The sequence below is a fragment of the Rhea americana genome, unplaced genomic scaffold (assembly GCF_003343005.1).
Source record: "Rhea americana isolate MKP2758 unplaced genomic scaffold, rheAme1 scaffold_283, whole genome shotgun sequence".
In the NCBI taxonomy this organism is placed as follows: Eukaryota; Metazoa; Chordata; class Aves; order Rheiformes; family Rheidae; genus Rhea; species Rhea americana.
The window spans coordinates 957,291-978,371 of record NW_028186405.1 but is presented as its reverse complement, the minus strand read 5'-3'; positions in this window follow the sequence as shown (position 1 = coordinate 978,371).

Sequence of the window (21,081 nt, the reverse complement as noted above, 5' to 3'; positions counted from 1 at the left end):
ATTGGGGCACCAAAACAATGTGAGCTAACATTTGAGCAATAAGTGGCCATGGCAGCTATTCCTACTTTAGGTAACTGGACCAACAATAAAGATAAGTGTCTGACTATATGAAGAGCCTTCTGAAAGAGTCTGTTGATGTAAACAGTCATTCATAGGGTACAGMGGTTTGGAAAAGGATTTAATGTATGTCCTTAAGCGTCTCTGAGTTTTCTGTAGCACCACTTACCACTGTTGCAGTTTGAGTTCCCTATTGCCACCAAGTTGRCTGCCATTTTTCCTAAGGAATATAGTAGGCTGTTCTTCTTTTAAATGAAAACTTATTGCAAAGGTTATATAACTTATTGTAGGATAACGAGCCATTTCAATATTATGACATATTACATCTGGTTTACTTATCTCTTCTGAAATAAGGTAAGATAGAAATAGATTTTAAAAAAGAAACTTTTCTATTTCTTTCCATAACATAGTTTGCTAAATTACTAGCAGTAAATTTCATAATGGAAAGGTTCGAGCTTTTTTTTTTATTCCTAACCTAAATGATTCTGTATTTTCTGAATGACATACAGGATACAGAATATTCACTTGTTCCATCTCAAATGAACAAACATTTTTTWWAAAAAAATACAGAATTGTACTATATTATAATCCAAGAAATACCCTGATAGAAATGTCATTGTGCTTCCTATAATAAAATAGGAAATATTTTGGATCTAGTATGTATAAGAATGAAGACATGCTCTAATATTTTTACAAATTCCTCTTTGGTGAATTACTGTATCAGAAACAGGGCTGTAGAATCTAGAGAGTTAYTACACATATTTTACCAATCTTCTGATTTTCTAGGCATTATATAACTACTCTAAATTAAATACATTCCTTTAAATGCATTTTTAAGTAGTAGKAGCTGAGTTAGTGCCCCATGTGGTACAATTCAATATGGATTAGGCATCTTCAATAATTTTTGTTTCAGTGATGCCTTCTTTCAATCTGTTATTCTCTAGATTTGCATTGGCATCCTTAGTTCCCTCTTCTCTCTCTTCTCAAACCTAGGACTCACGTGCACACTTTTTAAATTTTTCTTGACATAATGTACTTGACAGTCATTCCTGACTTTTGCAATGTCTTTATATGTATATATACTTTCTTTACATGAGATATCATTGTTAGATTTTACAAGAATACTGTATTGACTTGATTTTTCATCTCTTTTGATCCGATTGGCAGCTCTCTCAGCATTTTTAAACCATGGCTGTGCAGTATACACACAAATATTCTGATTTATTATTTGTCTGATGTTCAGCCAGTTAAGTTATTGAAAGACTTGTAAAGGTGCAGTACTTCAGCTTCCAGAAGCAATGCCAACACATTCCATCACTTAAGACCCAGCAAAGTAAATTGTCTGTAGTATTTACTCCTTTGAGTAGCATTTAAAAATTGACTAGAGTATTCTTATATTTTATAACCATGTGGTGTACAATTTGGCAGTGTTTATGTACTCAGTATTTTTACTTCATGGGCTTCCAAAAATGTTTATAAAAGCATATCCTCTTTATTATATATTTCATATCAGTTTTTTATAGTATTCACCAGCATCTTCTACTATTACATTGTTATATTGATAATATATGTCACGTGTTGCTTATTCCCTCCTGAGAGAGAATGATGAGCAGTAGATTGCCGTGCTTTGTTTGTTACGGTGTGTTATATACACATATACATATRTATGTCTATACACATGTATGTTCATTTAAATAACATATATAGATATATGCATATATGCACAAATATATATACACACGGATACATGTATATTACCACATGTTGCTACATTTTATGTCTAAATAATGTTGGAGAAGTGTGCCTTACCCTTGATGCAGGAGTCAGGGGACACTCTGAGCGCCTGTGTGTATGTTGTCTGGGCATGACAGTGGTAACAACAGAGAGAGGGATGAGGGAATGAAATACTTATTCTACGCTCAATTAAACCAGGATGAAATTTTCTGTACTAAGGAAATCCACTATCCATATAATCAAGAGTTCCMTTTTCCAGAGAAATTAAATAACTTATTGTGGTTTTCACTTCCAAAACTTTTTAAAAGATGTTTTAGAGAGACATGAAGAAAAAGCCCAAGTGATTTTGATTTGATATACCATGGAAAGCACATGTATAGAGCAGAAGATAGACCTCATAAATTTGCTATATCCTGGACCATTTGAGCATGATATCAAGGCATTCTGTTCAATCTCAAAGGCTTGGGAGGGAAGGGAGATTGGTTCCTACCCTCAGCATCCCCAAGATCTACAATTACTTCAGCATAGTAGACTTCAACTGTTAATTTAATCCTAATACATCTTCTCTATAGAGGCAAAGTGACATTATTAACTATTTTTTCTGTATTTCTGTGTCTTTTTACTGTTTTACCTAAATAGCAGGCAAATATCAATGATTATATTAAAATGCAATGAAGTACCATAAAATGACATAATACAAAGCAATTAAGAGAACAATTGTCATTATTTTTTTCAATTGCTATATAGAATTATCTAAACTTGTTTGGCACAAAAAAAGCGTATTAGTAAATTAACATTTTATTTTTTCTTCTTCAGACTGTGAGCATGGTATAGAAAAGAACTGGCATATCAGAGCCTTGATTATCAAAGTTTTCTCTTTGGATTGTAGCATTTTAAACAAAAAAAATGAAGACAGTAAGGATTTTAATATATATTTTTATTTTTCCAGATACTTTGTAACATTTTTTTTTATGCTAAGGTAGCATGGCATATTTTATTATTTTATTTTGGTTTGGTTTGGTTTGGTTTGGTTTGGTTTGGTTTTTACTTTGATGCACATTCATCTCTGGATGTATGGTTTCTGCTCTCACTGAGACTAAATTCTGGGCGTATTTTTACCGAGTCCGTCTGTCCCCTATCTTTTAAACCACCTGACTACTTAATTGTTTTTCTAACAAATGATAATCAACAATTAATTACTTTAAAATATCTATTTTAACTCTTAAAGCTGAAAGGTGTAGGTATCTACCTGTGAGGAAAATTATGCATAAATAGAATTGTTTAGTCAAATTGCTGCACATTGATTGCTGATCTCATTGGGTTGATGCATAGTCTGACCTGTTTTTTTTTTCTTTTTTTTTTTCTTTATACACAGTTTAGCATTGTATTTATCTAAAAATAGTTGCAATGATCTTAGTAGCTCCATGAGACACATAAGAGAGAACAAATTGTCTTAAAGAGCCACAACCTGCCTTGTGCCCCCCAGCTCTACCCTGGAGTAGGTCAGGGTGAGAGCTAACATGTGCATCAGTACACCTGGTGGCATTTTAGGTGCAAATCCTCATTCAGTACAAATGACTCGTCAGAAGCTGCTACTCAAACTGCACTGAAATGTTCCACAGATGCACGTTGAATCAAAGTACGAGTAGATTGTGGCCTCTAATCTTTGCTCATCATAAGAAAACAATAAAATATGTCTTATGAGGTAAAATTTGATGACAAGTTTTTGGAATTGCTCAAGGCACTTCCAAAAGGGGGAAAGAAGAAAAATAAAGGTAAAAAAAAGCTGTTAGCATTGTATTTAAAATGCAAAGAGCATATATCTGGGCATTATAATAACTTATATTCTCTGTCCTCAACAAAGCAAAAGTAAGACTTTTAACACAAAAATGYTAATGCATACACATACTCTGGTGTAAAAAAAGGTCACACAATTTAAATGCTTGTGTGTCTACAATTCCTTTCATAAATCATGATACTATTTCTTCAAAGGAAGCTAAAGGAATTTTAGAAGGCTTCCTCTGTCATTGCACAAAATAATATCACTGTAAAATCATCATCATTTCTTTGGCAGAGAAGAAAGAAATAAAGAGAAGCTATACTTACTGTGTTCTGTGTCAACAAGGTTACTTTCAAAATGTGTGATTATACATAGGTACGAGTTCACCAATTTCACCTCTGGCAGCTGACGATTCCTGATGGATTAATATCCCCCACTTGCTTACATTTCTTTGGAGACTGCAGGAATCATGTTTCCTGCGATGCACAAGAAAACAATTTCAAGGCACAGGGGATTGTTCTGCTCAGACATAATGGTCAATTTAAAACATGTTTTCATAAAAGTTTCTGTCTGTTATTTTTATGACTCAAATAAAAGAAAAGCATGTGTTGTATACACCCTGAAGGTATTCATGGTAAGATTTTATATATTCAGGATGAAAATTTTAACTATTGAATTCAAAATTCAATTTTCATTGGCTTTGACTCTGTAGAAAACTTATTTGTGAAGTACAGCTATGTGTTATTCTAAAACTAGTTGCCTATTTGCATATAAAGTTACTTGGAAATAAGGCTAYTTGGAAAAGCTGAAAAGCATAAAGAAGTTTTGATTAATACTTTGGGGAAAAGGATTTAAAAAAACAAAATTCTTTAAAAGTTATTAGATGTAGTATGTAATACAATGCTTTCTAATTTCCATAAKATAGTATATTACGTTGCAATTTTCCATTCATACCAGAGCATTGTGGATTATTCTATTTTTAACCTTTTGTTTTGCTGGAAGATGGAGTAGGGTAACATTTTAAGTATGACATTAATGTAACATAAGATAAATCAGATCCAAATCTAGAAAAATRTCTGTCTAATGAAGAGCACTGTGGCACCTCACAGGATGGCTTTACAACCTTGCAATATGTGAACTACTGATAAAAATATAACATACTGCTGAAGATTTATTTCACCCTAAGTGGAGAGGAAAGCCAGAAGCTTTTGTTTTATAGTCTTGAAGGACAGTAGCCACMTAGACATAATGTTCTTTATAATATTTTGACTTAACTTTTTAGAGGACCATATATAATTCTCTCTGAGTATTCCTTTACAAAAGTAATTCATTTGCAAAATGCATTCATTCATTGTCTRTAGAATAAATATATTTGACAGAAATTCTTCCTGATCTTACAAATATTCAAAGGTATTAACCAAACTGATTACTTGTTCTCTCAAGCTATGCAGCTTGACTGCAGTCTTTATCTATATTGCTAAAATCTGAATTTTGCCACTATGTTCAAAAAATGAACTCTAAAATGCACTGAGAAAACTAATGTACTGTTTATACTCATAATTTAATTTATATGTGTTGAATAACTAGAATGATAGTGCAACTCCATTTTAATATGGTATTTGGAAACTACAAACTCCACTGAGAGTATGTGCTGGATATGCTACTTCTCATCCAAATCGTTCTAGTGTCACTGAGATGTTACAGTATTATAACTCCAATATAAATTATTCCTCTGTTCTAACACAATATTGACAAATGTTGGCTTTAGTGAATCTAAAAGTTTGTACGTAATATTTATTATGGTTTCAAGATATTCCTGAACAGGAAAAAAAAAAAAAAAAAAAAAAAAAAAAACAGTGAAAAAGAGCAGAAGCAGAATTCTTCTGCTCTGATTTAGCCTTCTAAAAGTTAAACATTCAAATCTAAGCTGGCAAACATTCTACAGTCAAGGCAGTAAAAAACTGTTCCTCAGGTAGAAATTAATCACATGTAATATTTGYTTCTAAGGTCATAAACTCATCCTCTAGGGAAGTATGCTACAAAAGTAGCACCTAGTTTAGACTTACGTATAGAATATATAACTCATATAACTCTTAAGTTTGGGTAAGATGAATCCCATTCAGGGCAACCAGATAGAACCAGATGTCCACATGGAGTTGAACAGCCACAAAAACAACCTTTGGGTCTTCTTTCACATGAATATGTTTGATTGATAACTGATCACCTATTTCTGAAAGCAAACTGTTCCTCAGAAGAGTGATGCCAGCCCATCTGTGAGGTCTTAACCAGAATGGAAGGTCTGGCAGCAGAACCCATATTTTGTTTGAAATAAGTTGCTTTTACAGATTTACATATATAAACTAAGTTTTGGGGCTGGTTGTGCTGCAGATTTGTCAAATGCTTTGGAGATTGTACCTATAACAGATCCTTCCTAGTTTTTGATTGCAGCTGAAAATATAATCTTTATTTTCTCCAATGGGAGGAGGGGACAGTCTTTTCCCCATTCCTACTGAATGCAGCAATTCAGCCAGCTGGCAAATGCTGATTTTCTGTTTTGTTTTGTATTGTTTACATTCCTGGAGTGAGGCCAAAAAATTGTTGTCATTCAGGTACATTAACATTTAGTTTTGTTGTGGCAGTGATTCACAATTCACTGGTCTCCAATTTGGAACTCACCGTTCTAAGAGGACTGCAATGGTACACTTTTGAGTACAGCAGGTTGCAAGCTAGCCAGAGCTTGTTCACTGAAAAACCTTCAATCCACAAATTTTGAAGTTTTATTAATGCAGTGCTAATACGCAGTGCCAGTAAACTGTGCTTAGAATCATCAGAGAAAATTAAGAAATATTTAAATATTGAATTATTATGTAAATGAAAGCTATATGAGACACTAAGCTGAAAAATCATGCTAGTAATCAGACTCCAASTAATTCATTGCTGCCCTTTCCTTCTGCCCAAACTCATTTAGGATTTTAGCAGAAGCAAACAAAATCAAAGCAAATAAGAGAAGCAGAAYAGAATAAAACAAGGGTTCTTTTCTCCTTAGTTTATTTCTACTGCTAGAAACTGTGTGGAAATAAAAGCCTAAGCAGTATGCTTCTTTCCMTGCATGTGTTAAGACAGTCAAGATTGTTCACAATTTGCATAATCGAACAGGCTGGAATGAACTCTTATGAGATATTCCTAAAGACAAAGACAATATTTTTTACATTTCTGGCTGTCTCAGAAGATTTATGAGGAAATGATACAGTTCTAGTAATCTAAAATAAAAGCAGAAGTCCATATACTGTTGTAGGGTCATCAGCCCATGTCCTGAAGATGAGCTTATAGAAGTCTTTCCTCTGCAGTCTGCCTTAGCCTAATTACGCAGATGACAGAATGATCCCACTAGTGAGATATAAAAAAAGCATGGTTCTACCTAATGACTTTAATTAGAGTGCTCACTTTTTGGCAAGTCCTTTGAAAAACACGTAAGCTGAAATATGCATATTTTTCATGATAATTTTCTTTTCTTCACTTTATTATCATTCGGAGATGCTTCCTTTACTGCCTTTTTTCTTTACAAATGTATAAACTTCAGTGATAACTATAGATGTAAATTGTTCAAAAAATTACAATATTCATTTTTTCCTAATTCTAATTCTAAGCCTTCTAGTTCTTGATGCTTGTCATCAAAAACACTGAATGCTTTTGAAGGAAATAAGAGCTATGGATTATTGTGGAATGAAAAATGAGGTAGTGAATGATATATATGAATTGAATATGAAGAAACTACAAGTAAATTGAATGTATGTTTTAGAGACCAAGAGTGAGACAATTAGATTCTTATTCCACAGATGTCTATGAGTTCATCTGACTGCTTCAATCATGATCCTGCACATGGACTGTGAAGTCAAAGTGGCCACTACCACAGCTTGATGTGTAAGATTTGGCTTTAACATCATCATTGGAATAAAGTCTATACTGATTTGAAGCTTTAATTTAATATTATGATTAAATAATTAATGCATTCATTTTTATTGACTCATTTGCTACTGTGACCATGATTGATTGATTAAAACTTATTTCATTTCTAACTTGCATTGAAAATGATCAAGAATATACGAGCATCGGTTTCTCTTTCAGATTTGCATCTGGGTTAGAGAAACAGATTAACAGCTTGGGAAAAACATACAAATTTCTCTCAATCTCCTTTTCAGAATAACACCTTACACTTCATTACACAGCTTGAACAAATCACTTCATTACTTCATTACTATTCCTGTATAGAAAGGAAAGAAAGAAGATATATATRTTTTTTTATTTTTAGTTATGAAAAAGTGTCTTGCAAATAGCACATTCATATTGAAGTGTATCTCATAACTGTAGTCAACAAGTGAAGCAAAGTTAGGTACACAAGAATGTGGAATCTATGGCATAAACAAAATAAACAATGTTTATATGCTCTGCATCCTCAGCAGCAGGCAGTCCTGCTCCAGCTACTGCTCAGGAGCATCAGGAAAAACTATGTATGCTTCTGTGCAATAGACATGAGATTTGTCCCTAAACRGTGAAATAAAAATAGGTATTTTGATAAGAACAGTCTCTGAGTGAATGAAAAATGTCAACAACTTATTACATAAGGAAGGAACAATATAATTTGAAAATATTAAAATGATTTAACTTTTTCAGTCAGGTACTATTTAGAAAGACAGTCTTTTTTATAATAGAAATGTATACTGAAGTGTTTTAATTATATATGTAAAAAGAAAATATAAGCTCTAAGTAGACAGTTTTCCAAACATCAGCTGGTTTAGTTTATGAAAAAAAATACTGATCAATGTCTCTGAACAATATAGCTTTCAGAACAGTTTCTTCAGGGAAGTCTTCACTAGACAAAGGAATGACTCTTTTAAGAACATACTGTCTCAGACCAGTCTCATTTGTCTATTTACAAAAGCAAAGAGATTGATTGCATAAGATTTACTACATTCTAAAATACATATATTTGATCCTGTGAAATGTTTCTTCTAACCAAGACAGTTTTGTCATTGGTTTAATTCTATACATTCAGTTGATAACTTGATAATAGACTTCCTTATAACAGCTATATTCTACAGTAAACACAAAAATCAATATTTAATAACAGGCATGAAATTCAGATGATTGAACTGAACAATTTGAGGACTTATCATGGTCTTCAAATTACTAATACTAATAAATCTATTATTGAAAAATATTTTGCACTTCATTAATTAATTGGATTTTGCAATTTCGTATAGTTCTGGAATATTCGTTTCTGTTTATTTTATTTTGGAGCAAAGTGTAAATACAGTTCTGAACAATAGGAACATAAGCCTATAAGGCACCTAAAGAAACATTTTTTAGCATGAGCCATAAAGTGAGTGGCCACAAAACATTTGGTAAAACTCAGATGGGGAGGGGAGACAAATTAAAAATTAAYGATTATTTGGGGAAAAACTTTGCCTTATAGAAAAGAAAGATTTTCTTCTTAGAGAGTGAAGTTCTTGTCTTAAAAAATGTTATATGATAAAAATTTAATACTTTAATATRATGGGACTTATGCAGGAATAAAGCAGTCTTAAATATCTTCTGATAAAGGGAAATATATTTTAGATGAATTTACAAAAGAATTATCTCAAACCTATATTGTATGTTACACAGGAAAAAGCTTAGTTGCACATTTTCTCATACATTTTTCCTGAACTTAATACTGGCATGCAAAAGAACATTGGCAACATCTAGCTAATTGTCTGCTTTTTTTTTTGAAAGAGTGACCTTCACATTGAATATAGGTGTGCTCTTCCTCCTGTCTGCACAAGCATTGCTTCACTGTCAGCCTGTCTGAATACACTCGGCGTAGTGACCTCAGCCATAGGGTCCGAACGCCCTGCAGAGCATCTTCTCGCTGAGCTACAGGCTGATCTTCAGACCTGCTCTTTGTATGGCAGGTGATTTTGGATATGAGGATGGCCTTGGGTCTGCCTTCAGCATACAGCATAGACATATCCACAGAAACCGTGGCTTTGGCCAACATGAGAAGACAGTTTAGAAAGGTTGCTTTATATGTTTTGCTATAGTTTCTATTTTAAGGTTCAGTTTGAATAACCAAGGAAACAAATTATATTGTTCATTATTGAAATCTAGATATCTAAAAGTATTCCCGAACTATTTTGCCATCCCTATTAAACATATTACATATGCCAGAGTCTGATGCTAACAGAAGTTCCTCTTTGGTGAAGCCTTAGAAAAGGTAAAAGGCTAAGAGTAGTACTCTACACAGAAATGCTTTAAAACGAGTGTTCGTTTCCCTTCTTACCTTCSACAAATGACACTTTTCCCAAATTTCACTATCTTCATTGGCTATTACAAATCCCTACTCCTGCTTAAATCTATTTTAATGACTGGAAGGGTGCCCAGAATCCTGCTGCTTAGGGTCTTTGGGAGGCCACCTCTGCAGCTTTCCATCATCCACTTCTCGTTAATCCTTTTAAATTGGGAGATGGAAACYGAGTGAAGGGCAAATCCCTATTGTGGCATATTTTGAGAGTTTGACAGTCACTTTCCACATTTTGTAGTGGTAAGATCTGCTGAGTACTTCTGTGTCTGCTGCTTTTGGCCCTGTAAAACTTTAAAGCTCCTTGGAGCATTTTAAAATCTCCTTTCTCATATGAGACATTAGCTAATACGTACAGAAAACTGAGAATAGAAGCAGGACTTAATTATTAATTTTGGAGCACTTTTTCACTTAATGAAAACATCCAATAGTGCTTTCTAACAAAACTTTACATTTCTTAAATGGACATTTAAAAATAAAATATACAGCTCTGGAAAACAGTTCCCCTGATATACATTGCTGTATTAAGTCTCCAGAAAAAACATAAGACAGATATGACAAAAAGGTAATTGAACTATTTTTTTCCTTAACTTTAAATATTGCATACTGACTTTTATAAAATGCTTCAGACATTAGTGGTTTGCCTTGTTACAGGTTTAACAACAGGTTGGACTAACTCCAGTTCCATTGTGTTATATTTACTGTTTCTATGGATGCAACAGAATGACAGAATGTTATTAGTAAGGCACCAAATACTTAACATGAGAAATGACTGAAGCATGCCCAAGGATTTAAAATACGAATTAGCTATATGTGTTTAAAGAACTAATGAATATATGAAACATCYAATTTATTAAAAACAATTGAATTCCTTTACATGTGAAATGTATCACGGATGAACAGGGGTTTAATGACTTTTACCCCCAGTCCTAGAATTAACACTTTAAACAGAGGCTTGATTTGTCTTTGTCCATTCTCCAKTTTGATTATAAATCAGTTCTATTCTAAAGTGGATTAGAAAGAATCTAATAGTGGCCACTGTAGAAGGCATAATTTAGAAAAACAATTATAAAAAAACAGAGCAGAAATTCTTACTCCATCATATTTCACATAACATTCTTACTAGCTTCTATGTGTTATAAGCAGTGTACACAAAGTTCACCTTCATTCAGAATCAAGAATATAATCATCATAATTCTGGATGCACCCTCCAGATACAACTTGAAGTTTTCTAAAACAGTTAYGTTAAACTCCAAATATATAAAATATTCAAGGCATAAAATATTTTACCAAGTGTATAACCAATGAGCTTAAAKTGATGTATTTAAAGATGAACACATGAGGAAACTATTAATTTGTATTAAGGAAACAGAGCCAGATTTTTGATACTGACTTTAACAGAAAGACAAAAACCTCTCGGTTTATATATTTGAAAAAGATACTTCTGTATCAGATTGCCATTGTGTATTCTGCTGAATTGTCATCTGTGGATAGCATGATTCCACAGCTTCTCACTTTTGTGTGATGGAATACTGTAAATAGTGTACAATTAATGGATATGCCTGACTAGAATCGTGACTGGGCTATTGAGTTCTGTATCAAGCTAAGATGATACACGCATTCAGTATTTCCTGAACTGGGGTATCTGCTAACACTATTCACGATTGATATAAAGAGTAAGCTTTTTTTTTTTCCCTTACAAAAGTATATTTTCTAGATATAAACACCATGGAAATCAGAATGTCTACATTTCAATTTTAAGCTGTTGCATTTTATTCATTTGATTTGCTTATGTGTATATTTTCAATGGGAAAGAAAAACAAAGAGGAAATGCAAAATTGCATCTGTTGGATATGGTTGAAGGCATATATTCTTAAGGAGGTGCTTAGTTTTTGGCACTGTAAGGGGGAGGGGGAAGGATTTTCATGATTTTCATAATCTATTTTCATTTGTTAGAATACCTTTACTGTTTTTTTCACGTGAGGTGATTTCACCAGTTATATACACAAATCAGAAAAAAAGACTTCTGGTCATAAATATAAAAAAAAMCCAAAGCACTTACAATTAAGTTGATCTGAAATTTGAAAGGGGGCCCAATAAATTGTGAAATTTAATCAGCTCATGCTTTTTGAATCTTTAATACCATATTTCAATCAGTTAGAAAYACATTTGGAATGAAAGCCTGATTGATTTCCAGCTGGAAAAGGGAGTTSTTCATGATTGCTATATAGATAAATAAAAATAGACCCTCAAGTTTTCCTATGAGTTTACAAACTCAAACTTGAGACAGAAAAACACATGATATATGCAGCTAAATCTACTAAAATTCTACATTTTAAATGCCACTTGTGTCATTATAGCTAATGGCAGCAGAAATTGTAAATGACCAATGTGTTTCTCATAATTGTCATTAAAAAAAAAAAAAAGCTTCTCTAAGGTTACCTGATACACTAGCAACTGTCTCTAATTCAGATTAGATATTGGAACCAAATTTAATTATCTACCAGAGGCTAAACAAAGATGCCAGGTGGACAGAAAGAGAAGGTCGCAACAAGATCTTCAAACTAAGACACTGAATATTTCTGTAACAAGGTAATGGGATATAGGCCCTTAGAAACATGGGTTTCTCTGTAATGTAGGGCGTGAAGCAGAAATAAGGCAAACTTGCAACCAATGTCTAGTTCTAAAGCATCCACAGAAAATAGATTTACCATCACCACTGGATTTATTCAAATGGGTTGCTGAAACTTTCAGCAGTCTGACGTTTATTTAAACAAAATACAGGTTTGGATTTTGAAGATTTACAGAAAATGATATGGATTTCTCATTTCCTAGCCTGCCGAATGTTTGTCTACAGCACAAAATGTGCAATCTCTTCTGCAATTAAGGAGAATGTTTTTGAAATGCTGTTAGGAAATCCAAAAGACAAACGGGCACARAAATGATTTCCCTATATAGAAATAGAGACATACTGATGAAACTGTGTCGACCCTTTTTTGTGCTTTGTGAACTGTGCACTACTTGTAAGGTTCCTGTGTCGGTCATTGCTCAAATATTTAAAAGTTACTGGCACAGATGGCCAAGTAACTAATATAGTGTCTTTTGCTCAGTACTGTTGTCCATGGGGGTGGGGGCTGTGAGGAAATTTTGGAGTGGGCTTCATCTCACCTTTAGATATTTAACAGATATTAATAGGATTCAGAGCAAATAGGATCACCTGAAAGTAGGTACCTGCCAGCTTGTCAGACAAGCTGTACTCACCATTTCGACTCCATCTATGATGAATATAAAGGGATTTGTAATACTCAGCTATCATACAAACATCTAAATTTAGTTATCTTATACATGAACTGATTCCCACCATAAGTGTCCAGATTTTTATGGGTTATCCTCTGTTCTCATTAGAGTTAATGAAGCAAAGGCCACATCTCTACTGCTGTATGTATATTACTGAAAAAAAGTGATCTGTGGCTTCCATTTGGCAGGACCTATGCTGAACAGCATTTGTCCCTGTTTACTCTGGACAGTCCATGGCGCCTGTGGCCTAAAACATAATTACTGTTTTCATTTTGTAAGTTCCAAGAGCCTAAAATAATAAAAGATCCTCAGGAAAAAAAGAAAAAGAAAAAAAAAAAAGAGAGAGAGAGAGAAAAGAAAAAGAAAATCAGAATGATGTTTTAATAGCATGAAGCTAAGGGGAAGAATTGCATATGTCAAGGCATGAAAACTTCTGGGGATATTTGAGGGAGAAGTTTTTGTGGGTTAGTGGTAGAAGAACATATAGAATGGACTGAGCCAAACGTGCTGCAGTTTTTCCACAGAGRTAGGTCTCCGAGGCAAACTATTTTTATGCAAAGAGTAAATTGAAAAGACTGTTCTGCTTTGCAGTATTCAAATACTACTAGAAAGTAAAACTGGGTAGGAAAATTGCCTGCTTTAAAGAAAAAACAAAACACAAAAAACAAAATAGGGATTTTATACTTTTAAAACTCCTGTTGAAAGTATGTGTTAGTATCTTTTAAAGGTTATGTACACCAAGATATCAGCTTGTGTATCTTCTCTAAAAGGTATTAGTCTGGCAAAAAAGTTCAAATTCTCTCTTTAACACAAACTAAATTATCTCTAGGTTGATACTATGTTCTTTCTAGCATTCTAAGAAATATATTCACACTGACTAAAATTTTAAAAGAGAATAAGTCATCAAATGTGCATCATTTCTTGTGCTCARAGTTTTAAGAGCTGTTGAAATTCTGATGTATCCTGCAAGACTGACTTATAAGATGTGAAACCATCACAGTTCAACATGATAATTCCATTTAATCATGTTTGATAAACTGCATTATTTTTAGGAACCATAATTGTTTCAATACAACTCTTGAGATAGGACTATAATGTATTTTCTGCTATATGAAAATTGTTCAGAGAGAATCAAGAGAGCCAAAGAAAAGTATGGACTTCCTAGTCTGTCTCTCAAGATCTAATTACCTAGCAGGAACTAAGAAAGAGAGGAGGAGGGGGAAAAAAAAACAAAGAGAAATAAAAGTTTCAGATATGCAGTGAAATCTTAGCCATCTGGGAAAACAAACAAGGTAATGCTTGAAGGCTTCACTGGTCTTTACCAGAGTTCACAAACAGGACAGACACTGAATGGTTGTTCTACTTTTKGCCTGAGGGACTTAACATTTCTTTTTAATGGCACCTACATATAAAAGCATTTTAGCAGAGCAAAAATAACAGAGATTTAAAACGAACTCCTAGAAAAGATTTGAAACACCGGAACATATTCAATATGACATGTTCTTCCTTYTGATGTACACTTGCCAATATTGTTATCAAGACCTGCCATCATATGCATGCAAAAGTCGTCTTTGTTTTGTAGTTGATATTTGGCAATTCTTGCGAGGAGAAATAACTGCACCAGAATCATCAATCATACTTCCAAAAGAGTTACTATCCAGGACACGTTCCAACAAAACCAAAAAAATACGTACCTGAAAAGAAGTATCTCCCAGATCAGCATGTGAAAAAGGAGTTGGGTTTTTTCCACAAGAGTTTTTAAACTTAAATCATATACATCTATGTTGAAAAATGTAGGCTTTGACAGGATTTTTTGTTATTTCTTTACTAATTAAAATAGTTTTGAAAACCATTGCCAATTATATGCAATATTTTTTTCCTATGAAACTCATTTTTTTTCTCACAATCCACACTCTCCTTGTAACCTCATATAGAGAAATCAGTATTTATTTTTAGTGTTGAGTGCCTTTATCTTTGGATACAGCACACAACATTCATACGAGGATAAGTTATGGCAAGCCATAATAACCTCTAAGATATGTATTTTTCATCCATGAATTTCAATAGAGCAATCAGTAAACCAGTTTCTTCTGAATTGCTCTCAGGAAGAAAAGATAAATAAAAGGAAAAACTTTGGGAAGAAAAAATATTCTTGGAATATTATGTATTTAATGCAACAATTACATTAATTTGGTTCAAGTTTAGATTTTTTATTACCTTCTTTCAGATCATACATGTAGAAAAATGCTGAAACTATCACCATAAAATATTAGACATAGGCAATGTAGAGACTGTGGTTAATAAAGACTGCCTTACATACCTATAGACAAGATGCTCACACATGAAGATGTAAAATATTGATGGAAAGCAGAGTTTCAGCTTCTGAAATGTAGAGGAGATTACCATAAAAAAAAAATCTATGTTTTCCAGCTGTGTATTACCTTTTGAATATTTATTTTTCAGAACAAAATTACATGAGAATAAAGCATTATTTAGGTGAAAACACCAATGCTGGGAAAATCTTGCCAATTCTATTCAACAGTTTTATTATAAAGTTGCTCATCTCCTGTGAACTATCTGTGTTTCCACCTTAGTGGAGTGCTATGTTGGTCTTTGACTGACATATGTAATAATGAAATTCATCCTGAATCAATTGCTCAAGGTGTTCTGAAAATTCAATATATATACTTTCTCTGTAATTGTTAGCTTTTATGCAAACTTCCAGTACTAACAGCTGACTTTCTTAACCAAAACAGTGTGGACTATGTGGGGTAGCACCTACTTTGACTTTGGTATATTTATCTACTAACAAAATAGTGATATGACACAAATACTATATCCACATGTTAATTCCCTCTAGAATGGGCATTTTATGGATGGACAAAAAACACAGCCTTTCAACAAAATATATTATGTCGTTCAACTAGGGGAACTGTCTCTAGCTTCAAAACTTGCTCAATAAATGACATTTTTTCTTCCAAAAAAAGAGAGTTCATGCCCAAAGTTTCTGATATGACACTGTCAAGGRATGTTTTAATGTTATGGCCTCCAGTAGGCTTGGGTACCCGAGAACGCTGCCGCCAGATGGTTGGAGCCCAGCATAGTGCACCCGGAGATCGGACGCTGCTCCTTCCCAAGCTGATGGACACGGCTGCTGCTCTCCTGTTTGCAGGGTCGACCAGGGGCAAGGCTGAACGTGTACCACAGGGGCACACACACACAYGCACACATGCACACAAACACCCTTGCATACCTTCACACACAGAAAGGATGTAATAAGATGTTAGAAAAGACAGTGGAGATCAAGTRGACCTCAGTCCACCTGCTTACATGCAACTGGCCCTTTTACTCTCCTCTTTTCTATTCCTTCTCCATCCTCTTATCCCTCTGTCCCTCTGTTCCTCCCCTATCCCCACCTTATCCCCCTAAACTCTCAGTAATAAGCTGCATAGTCCTGCAGTTCTTGCTTGGATATCCACAATCCTCATGTTCATCTCGTTCCCTTCGTCTTATTATTACAAAGTCCGAGTTGGCTCTCTCCAATGGTGYACCTGTAGTTTCTTCGTGGCCTCTCAGCTGGTAGCTGAAGGGTTTTGGTCTTTGTCATTATCTCTGTTATTTCTTGTCTATTAGATTTGTGTCTCTGTGTTTGTTTACCTCTTTCTATTTTACTTATTATCCCTCTTGAACTGTAAAAGTCCTTGATGTGATAACCTTAATGAAGCAGATGCTCTCACATTTCACACACATCCTTACAGGTAAACTCCTGGGGTCTTCAGAAAGTCTACAAATCAGAAAGTGAGGTGAATTAGTTTCAAGGAAGCCTTTCTTGGGCAAGATGCTGGAGAAAAACAGACTGAAATGAACTTTCTAAGAGACGTAGTCAATGCACGAGCTATGTTCCTTCACAAATCTGGCCGTTTAAAGTACAAAGACAAAAGTGTTATGCAATAAATCATTTGAATTTGCTTCATTTCTGTGTGAAATTTTACATTTTTTTTTCCTTTAGACAACTTTTCTAAATATTTGGGACACCTTTCTATACMATTTTCTGCATCTTTTTATATTTTTTTAATGTTTAAATGAGCCCTCATTACCAAAGATTTATTGTCTCTGATATTTTTCTCTGGAAATAGAAAYTATTCTTTATGATGTAAGTATGATATGGGAATATTCAGATATAAATATACACCTATGCATATGTATGCATGTACTGCAGTCACACCCTGAAGCTGTCAATGAAAGTATATTTGAATAGCTGAGCTACATTAAGTGTTGCACCTTATACTATTACTCACCTAACTGATTATCTGCTTGTGTATAAATCTTTGACACCATTGTTATCTGCACCTCCTTCCTCCCCCATTTTCCCTCTGAGGAAATATTTACAGTGCTGTGTTTAGCAATCTGTAATATTTAACTTATTTTCCATATGATTGTTTTTCCTTATATCTTCTTTTTTTTAAAAAAAAAAAAAAGTGTTTCTATCTTTAATTCTCTAACTTCATACAGTCAAAATTGTCAGCTCTTCTAAATTAGGGCTTATGTTTTTTATATAAATGTATATATTTATAGATACACATGTATGTGTGTGTGCGTGCATGTGTGCGTGCTTAGGTGAAATTTATCCCTACAACAGAATTGTAATATTTGAGTCTCACTTCAACATTGTCTTATGTAGTACTCTGCAAAGCCTGTATCTTCCTGCATGTTTTCTCAAGTTTTTCTTCATCATCTTAATATTCTTAGTCTCTTTTTTCATTTCCTGTAAAAATAAATAAACACTGTAACCAAAAGCAGAATAAAATGAGAAGCAGAAATTAAATATTAGTATCTCCTTAGGGTTTTACGTCAGTAAAATTTTAGTTCCGCATCAATTTTCAATGCTAGAGATATTAATTACATATTTTAGGCTAGAAAAGACTGCTTCTAGCCTAGTATTTGAAGCCACGCAAATTATTGCATATAACTAGTTCTGAAGAAGAAAAAAAGCATTTTTCCATTGCCAGACATACATATGAGTTTGTTGTAGTGGCAGAATATGATATTCTAGACCAACAGTCCTCTTCCATATCTCATATAATCAATCAAGAACTGGCTTTATATCAACAACTAATTGTGCGTGTTCTTAATCTGAAGGAACTATATTTCATTAGGAATGTAAATTAATTCTCTTCCTATAGAATGACTATGCATATCATAATTCCGCTGTATATAATGGGATTTACAACACAATTTTAAATATAATGAATAAACAGTAGGATGAAAAGGGATATTCATATAATACTATAATGTAAAAAGACTTCAGTAAATATAGGGGTAGCTGAAATAGCCGTACAACTAATAGCCATAATCACACAATTGAATGCTTTCAGGAAAACGATGTGAGATTATTCATTATGAGAGAAAACTTAACATTGATAGATTAAAGAAAATAAACTCTTTATATCCAAAGAAATATCTAATCTTTTTTTTTTTTTTTTTTTTTTGTATAGTTATATCTTGGCTTCAGTAAAGTTTTATTAATGAGTTCCCTAACCTAATGATGAACCGTGTTAAAACGCTTTTAAACTGCCTCTCAATTTAATCCAATGGTTTTTTGTTCTTATGTTATTAGAAAGGGTAAATAAGAGCCTCACATATGTCTATCTCATCCACTACTTGTCATAACTCTACAATTTCCCCTTTTGTTATCTGTCACAGAGCCTTCTCTGAAAGCTACAGCTGATCGATGTCTATACAACTTCAGTGGTCTCTGACTCAAACTAAGTCTTACCAAGTCTTACTCTCAGCATTGATGAAACACTGAGAAAACTTTTTTTTGTGTCTCTGTTGAGCTGAATTACCTATGTCAGCTGTGTRTTTTAGCTTAGCTCAATCCTGTGAGCTTCAAAATCATTTCCTGGAGACAATCTTGAGAGGACACAAGGCAAATTATCCTCTGAGTCCTAAATTTAATGTTGTCTGCATGATAGATTTTCTGTGGCACACTGGCATCATATTATACAAATACCAGGCAATAAAAGCCCACAATTTTCATGGAAAATATAGGATATCCAGCTGCACAATTTAAAGTTGCCTTTTTATTGTTTACTTTGGATAACTGTATAAACTGTGAAAGCTACAATAAATTACTACAATATCAATTACAGCTTTGTGTAACATCACTAAACTCTGTTTTTAAAAATGTACATTTACAATCTACACGATGTGTGATAGTTTGAGGGCTCTATTTTTTGCAATTAAGTTTTAAGCMTATCTGATTAAGATGTAATAATATTCATAAAGTGTGGAACATGATCCTTTTTAAAAGCTTTTACATTAGGAAAAAAATAGTTAAATTCAACACTCATATTTTGTTAGAGATTGTATGTTTTTTTGAAAAATACTTCCAGGAAAGCTGTTACTATATCTTATTTCTAACTCTCTTTTAAAAAGTTTTGAGTCAGAATCCTTAAGGAAAAAAAATTATAATAAAAAAACTTTTTATAAATGAGATCCAAAAAATTTAGGTATTGAAATTTAGGGGAACAAAGTTCTTCACTGAACTGAGCATGACACTGTAAGGCAACTCTTTTTTTTTTGGGGGGGGGGAAGTAAAGCCTTCCTTTGCTAATTAAAACAGTATCACCAAGAAAGAATGTTTGGACTGTTAAAGGTTGCATTTTCTCATCCAGAAATGAGTCTTCTCCATGCTTTACTTCTCTGAAAACTTTAACACAGCAGGTACACTCTGAGAAACRCATACTAACAGCATTGTATGAGTCTGTAAACATGACATGAGATGGAGRATTTTCTAGGTGATTTCCAGCTGATTGCCCTCCAGTCCCTTTCTGAAAAATGCTCTCATTTGTGTGGGCTGGGAGGAAACCCTTATTCTTGCCTGTTGAAGAGTGCCCATTGAGGAGCTAGGAATGAAATGTTTATGGATCTAGGGAATAGGCAAAAGGTCTTGCTCAYGGCACTCAAGTGAAGTTGCAAAACATTTGAGGTTGCAACTCCTRTTTTTTGACATTTAATTCATTTATAAACATTGAATAAAACCAGAAGTAATTTTGGAATCAGGAACTCATACTCCTCAACTAGTTATGTAGCTGTGCTGCTACAGAATTCCTTTTTAATTCCTTCTTCATTTACTCTTCTGCTGAATTTTGCATTCTTTGGTGCGTCATGGAAGGTGACTGCACAGATTATATTCTTATAGACAGGGCAGTCTTTAGCTATATGAGAGTCTGGAAATGTAAAGAGATGCTAGGTCTCTGAATTTCTTTGCAAACGCTCTAACCACCAGACAGGTGTATACATACTCAGGTGCACGCATATTTGAGGAAGTCTGCAAAGTATTAGCAGCAGCTTTGTTCTTGTAGCATAGAGGAGTGGAAGCAGGCTACAGCTACTGCCTGCAGGTTATACTAACTGTGGAACCACTAAACACCTTCAATACACAGGTTCATTTCTCTCTCTTTGTGAGGGTGGCTGAACACTCACACACAACACAACACAACAGGTTGCCCAGAGAAGTTGTGGGGTCTCCATCTTTGGAAACATTAAAAATCTAATTGGACATGGCCCTGGGCAGCCTCATCTGTCTGACTCTGCTTRAGTGGGGCTTTGACTAGATGATTCCCAGAGATGCCTTCCAACCCCAATTATTCTCAGATTCTGCCATTCTCAAGTACTAATACCCATAGAAACCAGTGTAACCTGTCTGTGTTCTGCTACCTTAGGCAAACTGAGCTGCTGTTGACTGTGGGGAGAAAAGTCTGGCTTGCCAAAGGTTTTCAAAAAGTGGTATTACACTTTGGTTTCAAATTAATTCGATTAGTCTTTTTGCTTTCAGAAGGATGGATAATCCTCAGGGCTTCTTAGCGATTTT